This window comes from Melozone crissalis, unplaced genomic scaffold (assembly GCF_028551555.1).
Source record: "Melozone crissalis strain CALT ecotype California unplaced genomic scaffold, PUWL_Pcris_2 ptg000045l_1, whole genome shotgun sequence".
In the NCBI taxonomy this organism is placed as follows: Eukaryota; Metazoa; Chordata; class Aves; order Passeriformes; family Passerellidae; genus Melozone; species Melozone crissalis.
Window position 1 is genome coordinate 5,728,534 of NW_026535823.1, and position 7,149 is coordinate 5,735,682.

Consider the following 7,149-nt stretch of genomic DNA (forward strand, 5'->3'; position numbering starts at 1 on the left):
TCCTTCTCTTAGTGAGAGGACACCTGAGATGCAGCATCACATCCCCTCACTGTTATTGCTGCTCTGGCTTGGGGTCTTTGTCAAACACCCACTGGCAAAACCTCACCCTTACTGAGCCAAAAGGAGTGATTTCCACCCTCCTAGCAAAAAATCCAATTTCTGCTTCAAAATGCAGGGACAGACCTGGACTTTTCACCAGGCCAAGCCAAAGGGGAGCCTCTGAACTCCACAACAGTCTGAGCCCAAAAATGGCACCCTGGCTGCCTGTCAGGCACTTAGCAAGCAGCCCCCACCCCATTCCCATGCCATGGCACCCAGGGGATACTCACGTTCAGTGACGGAGGCGTTGGACCTGCAAGAAGTGGAGGGAGAAGTTAGACATGGCCTGACAGCTCCCCTTGCACCTGCCTGCCTTTCCCCATTTCCCAAGAATTTGCCTTGATCTGGGATGTGCAGGAGGCCCTGCTTCACCCCCGTGTCATTTCCTCTAATTTGAAGCAGGGAAAGGAGGCATTTCCCAAGCTCTACAGGAACAGGGCACAGGCCTGGCTTAGTCAGCACTTGGCCTTTTCCACTTTAAAATTTATTACAAGGGAGGTGGATGCATCATCGTGCTGATGTTTTAGGTGCCGCTGGGAAACGAAATCTCTCCTCCATCCCCTCCTGGAGCCCCAGCATCCCCCTCCACCCCAGCCCAGGGACACTTACCCAGAAAAGGACAGGCAGGATGTCACAGTCACACTGGCCCCGGGCCGGATGGTGGGGTCAGGCAGCACCACATGGCCACAGGGAGACTCAACAGCCCTAGGAGGGAGAACAAGGAGAAAAACTCCACTGTCAGCTCATCCTCCTTCCCAAAGGGGCTGCCCAGTGTCTCCCTCCCCACCAATACCACCTCTGTCACCACAGTGGCGCTAAATAAATTGAGGTTTTTTTAAGGAGGCTGTCAGGAAAGGTGGGTGCTGCAAAGTGGGTAAAGCAAACTGCCAGGAAAGGATGATGCCATGCCCCAAATCTGCCATTTCACCAAAACTGGGGACTTGTAGCAAGAAGTGTGTGAAAAACACCAATCACTTGTTTTTAAAATTTTAAAAGCTTAATAGTAATAAAATTGTTATATAAATAGTAATATAATTGGAGTAATAAAAATTTGGACAATTAGGATTAGGACAATACAAGACAATAAAAACAAAGAGTTCCAGACAGTCTGGGTACCTTTTTCTGGGCAAAATAAGCCTGAAAAAGGACCCACGTTAACAGAGGATTAACCCTTAAAAGCAACAGCCTGTTGCATATTCATACACTTCTTACATGATGCATAAATTCCATTCAAACACAGGATTCTGTCTGGGCAGTGTCAGCTTCGTCCTCTGAATCCTGACTGCATCTTCAGGGCTGAGTGGGGTGGGAAGAACTCAATAAGAGAGCAATAAATTCTTTTTCTCTGAAAGATTTAAGTGTCCTGTGGCTGCTATCTCAGTGTGAGTCCTCTCTTAAAAAAAGTATCTTACATGGCATAGTTTCTATTTCAACATTATGTTATAACCTAAAACTATATTTAACACACTACTTGAGAGAATTAATACAGCATCACTTTCTAACACAACACATATAATATTCATTTGAATATTTGCACAAAGCCAATCATAAAACACACATTTTTCACAAGTGGGTGCAGCCATGGCCCCATCACCCCCGCCAACAGCAGCACAGCCACATTTCATTACTGGCCCCCGTGTCCCTCTGTGCCTCATGCAGAGCAGGGATAATTGATAGGGCCCAAGTGCCAGCCCTTTGCAGCTGAGGAGATCTAATTACCCGCTCACCACGCGGCCCTAATTGACAGAGAGAGGTGGCAGCTTCCAGGAGACACCTTCCCAACTCTGCCCCGGCCCCTCTCCGCTGCATGTCCCAGCAGGCACAGTGTGGAACCCTCCTCCCCAAAAATCACCCACCCTCCTCACTCTGCTGTGGAGGTTTGCACATCCTGCCTGCCACAAATTGATTTTCAGCTCGTGGGAAGTTCCTGTAGGAAGCCAAAAGGGGGGCATGCATTGGATTTCCTCCCTGAGCCGCTCTCACACACGAAACAAAGGGAAAAAAAAAAAGCCCAAAGAAATCAATATGTCCATAACCCAGCTAACATCACCATCCATCAGGAGACCCAGCACAGAGCTAATAATAGAGACCAACACACTCAGCTCCTGCTCCCTGTTACCAAACTGTACCCTGAACCACTGCCAGGAGTGTGAGGGGACACACACAGGGAGCCTTTGGTGCAGTTGTCACCTCCCCAGATGCCCTCTTTAACAGGGAAAAGGTGACAGTGGGTGGCTGAAAATGGCAAATGCTGACCTTTGATGACCCCGAGACGGACACGCCGCAAGCTGGGCGGTGATGGATGATGCCGGCAGCTGTTCACATCCAGAAAACTTCATTTCATGGGAGCTGTGATTTGATTTAGAGCTCAGAGAGCAGCATCCAATTAGCCCGAAGATTGGAGTGAGCAGGCAGGGCTGGAGAATGACCCTGGGTAAGGAGGGACCAGCCTTGGGGTAATTTTGGTCACCTCTGAGGCACTCAGGTCTCAGAGGGTGGCTGGGCTTCCTCATGCCCCATCTCTGGTGTTCCCATTTCTGGGAATACTGCGGTCAGCATTTCACCAGCCCTGCTCAGGAACTGAGCTCTTCCTTATTAAAAAAGTGAATGTTAAACAAAGGCAAAAATGAAAATGAAGTACAAGAGAAGCACTGCCTTTCCTCTTCTCTTTGGAAGGTTTTTTTTTAAGAGGAGGAAGTCCCTGCCCTTCTCCCCTTCCCCAAACCCAGCCCACCAGCAGCCCAGAATTCATTTCCTACCACGTTTGTGCCTACAAAATAGCTTTCTCTAGCCCACAGCTCTCTCCTGCATGGATAAAGAAGGGAATGGAAAACCTCCCAGGGAAGGAGCAAGAGCCACAGCCTCAGGAGTAAGTGGAGTTTTAGTAATTCCCAAATTTTTGTAATTCCCAAAAATTTGGGAATTGCAAATTATGTCCAGAAAGGGGCAGGACAACCACAGCAGCCTTTTCACACCTCTGCCACCAGGAACCAGCCCATACCCCTTTTCCATCCACCCTTCCCAAATACATCCCAACCTGCTGGGAAAGGAGCTGGCTCAGCTCCACACAGCCCCACCACTCCATCCCAACAAAAGGATCCTGTAAATCCTAGGCTGCACTGTGAGCTGAGCTGTCCTGGAGCGGGATAGGACACAGAGGCATCCCAGGGGGACGCACAAATCCAATTCCCCGAGGCACAGTCCCATTTCTCACTCTGGCTTAAAAAGGGAGCCGAGAGATGTTTAAATATTTCAATATCCCGGCTCGAGCAGATGCCTTGGCACTCGCTGCTCAGCCGCTCCCGGGTGCCTCGGGACGGGCACGGGGACCCTGTGGCACACAAATCATCTGAATAAACCAGGATTCGTAGGAGCAGGGCTGCGTTGCCGCACTCCCCGCCTTTCGGGCAGGGATCGGAGCGGTGTCACTGTCCCCGGCTCGGGGCGGGCAGAGGGCGGGTCCGTGGTTCTGGGCAGAGCTGGCTGTACAGATACATTTGCTTTAATTGATGTCGTCTCACGGCTCAAAGTTAGCGCCTGAAAAGTGACTCTGGCAACGAGAGGCATCTCAGGCTTCTGTATTTATTCTCCTTCAATGCCATCCATAGCAGGTTTACACGGTTTGCAAGCCCATGGCGAGGTTTTCGCCAGCCAGCAGCACTCCCAGCCCAGCTGTGACACTGCCATCCTCACTCACCCCGGGTGTCCCCACAGCCTCTGCCCATCCCTGCCACCCAGCAGGGATCAAGCACTCCCACCAGAGCTCAGGAGCAGGTTCAGGATGGGGCAGGGCTTGGTTATACACAAACAGCATCATGCCAAACCTTGCCACAAGTCCTGCCCCAACCCAAGCTCTGCTCTCCTGGTTTTGCTCTGCAGCTCACGGGATAATTCAATGAAATGTCTGCCTGGTAAATTAGCCCGGCCGCTGCCTCACCAGAGTCATCTCCCAGGGCCTAATTGGAAAAAACCAGCATCAGGGGCTGCCTTTTCAAAACAGATTATGGCAGCAGGCAACAGGGCAGCTCCCAGGCAGCTGCGACCTGCCCCACACAGACCCAGCCCAGCGAGATTCAGGGGGATCAACCCTGTGCTGCAAACCCCAGCCTTGGGGCAGGATGGGTGCTCAGGCAAGGCTGAGGTCCCCCCCAAACTCCCTGCATGTCAGGTGCTCTGTACTGCAAAGCATGAGGGGACAAACCTATCCTTGGGGGGCAGAACCAAGGAGACCCCATCATACAAACGAGCTGAGCCAAAGGAAATCTTACCCAGAGCACTGGCAATGTGGTGGGATGCAGCTGGCATCCCCCAGGAGCCTCCCTTGGTCCCAGCTCTCACCCCCAGGCTCCCTGCCCTGGTGCCAAACCCCTGGGTCACCGTGGAGCCGAATCAGCTGATCCTGCTGCTGGTTCTGCTGCAGTTACACTGGAGTCTGGGCCAGTCTGCAGACAGAAATCACAGCAGCAGTTGGGAAAACTTTTATTTCTGCCTTTTAGTTCTCTGCAGAGAACTCCAAATAAGGTTTTTGCCAGCAGAAAGGGTGTTTTGTGTGACCCATTTCCTACCTGAGGCTTTTTCCTGCTCTGATGCCTTTGGTGCTTGAGCCACGTGGGGTTTCCCCAGCAGTTTTGCTGCAGCCAACACCCTGCTACCACAAGGGCAGCCAGGTTGCAGAGGTGACACTGTCCCCCAGCTGAGGCTCCAGTGACTCACAGTCAGTCATCAAAACCAAAAATTCTGTGCCCTGCTGCAAGTCTGCCCTTGCTTTCCCTCCACCACTTGGACCAGCTCCCCAAGGCTCCTCACTGCCTCTTCCCAGCTCAGGGATGGGAAAGACAAAATGCCAAGGATGTGAAACCAGCTCTTTTCTTGCAAAAGCTTTGTGGAAAAGACAAGATATTAATCTCAATTTTAAAAAATCAAACACCTTCAATGGTGGAAGCTGCCAGCCAGACCCCAGCTCCCAGGTGGGCAGAAGGGCTGCACTCCTGCTGTAACACTGTGCTCCTGACCCTCTTAGCCCAGGAGATCCCTTCTTCTGGCCATCAAACTTGACCAAAACCCACCTTCTTGACCACCCAGTTTCACTGCCTCCCACACCACGCCTCACCCTGCCCTGTGGGAGCCCAGGAGAACTTCCATACCAACAGCAATTTGTTCTTACAGCCACAAAGGACCAAGCATCCCCCTCTGATCTCTGATCATGTGTGTGAAGCCCTGGCACAGGGCTGGCACCAGCCGTGGTCCCATCCTGGGACCAACTGGCACATCCGCATTTTTCTCCCTGGGACACCCCCCAGCACTCCTCAGACTCCTGGAGGAAGGGCAGCTTTGCAGGCTGGGACGTCTCAGGCACGGATTATCCTGGTATCTCGTTACTTGGGCATCTCATCTGCCCTTTATCTCCTTAAGCGACTATTCAGATCCCGTCTCGCCTGCCTGAGTGGATTAACTGCAGCGTGGATACAATGGAGGGGCACAGAAGGGACTGTCACCCCAGCCTGTCCCCAAAAACACACACAGACACCAACCCCGTGGGCTACACCTGCATCAAGGCAAGTCTCTATATAATTACAGCCCCATTTGCAGCTCCTCCTCATTGCAGGGCGGCTTAAAACCCAGGGCTGGAGAATGGCAGCTCCCTCCTCACCCCCACACGTCTCCTGCGCGCTGTGTTTGCTCAGCCCGGAGCCAGCCAGGGTGGATGCAGTCCCGGGAAGGGTGGTGAGATCCCCGGACACAGGGAAGGTGTCAGGCTGGGCAGCCCAGAGCGGGATGCGGGATGGGAACATCCACAGGGCTCATCTCCCGGGGCAGCTCCTGGCAAAAGCCCCGTGTGGCCGAGGCCAGGAACGCGTGCTCCCAAAATAACCAGGGACAAAACCGGTGGCATGAAGCCAGGGCACACAGAGAAAGGCTTTTGAGATTATCCTGCACGTCAGATCCCCACGGGCAGCACCTGGCCAGCATCCCTGCTGCAGGCACCGTCCCTCCCAGCACCCGCACGTCCCCGTGGGTGAGGAGCAGCTGCAGCAGCCGGCAGGGGAGCCAGCCAGGATGCTGGGTGTGGCCCAGGTGAGACTGACCCTGAAAAAGCTGCAGAATTTTCCTACACACGTGTGCTAAAGGCTTGGGACCTTGCCTATGGCCTGGGCTGGAGCCTGCTGCACTATGGATCCCTGGAGGACACAGATTTGGAGAGCAAGGACTTGGATCTTACTTGCACTCTGTGCTGCCCCTGTCATAATGAGTGCTTACAACATCCAGCAAAAGACATGGATCCTTGTGAGACTGAAAAGGAGCAGGAAGGGTTATTTGCTTCCACCCTGATTCCAGCACCTTGCACTGCTGTGGGTATCCCATGACTGATTTAACCTTGTGGAAGGCACCAACACAGCACAGGTATTCCCCAGCATCAGCCAGCACTCTTCCCAGCAGTGTGATGGAGACAGCCTCCCACCAAGGATGCTCCCTGCTCATTCCCAGCCCTGGGCAGGTCTCTCCAGCACTCTCATTGCTTCAAGATGAAACCTTCAACCTCACACACCAGTGGGATCTTCCCATCAGGGCAAGGACATGAAGACCTCGGCCAAATCCCTCCATTCCCTGGGGGCTGCAAACACACTCTGTGGATCTTCTCCCTGGTTTGATTGTCTTGCTCCTCCCCCACAGGAAGGTGCATGCTCTGCTCTCCGGTGGGGGTGATTCCACCAGGACTCAGGGACACCAAATACATCTTCATCCCAGGCACAGTGGAAGAGGAGCATCGATCCCAGAAGCATTGTTCAGAGAAACCCCACAAAGCATTCCCAACAGGATCCAGCCAAGCAGAGCAGTGAGTTTCCCTCCAAATATATTTTTTTCATTAAGCCAGTTTCTCAGCAGCTTTCTCTGAAACAACCTCTAGGATCCTTGTCCAAGGCTCTACTTCATTGTCACCTTTCTTGCCCTAGACATCAATGCCATCTCACCCTTCCCACCATTCCCATGACAACTCTTTCCCCAGTTTCCCAGTTCCCACACGGATGTGTCCTTGCTGCCCTATCCCAG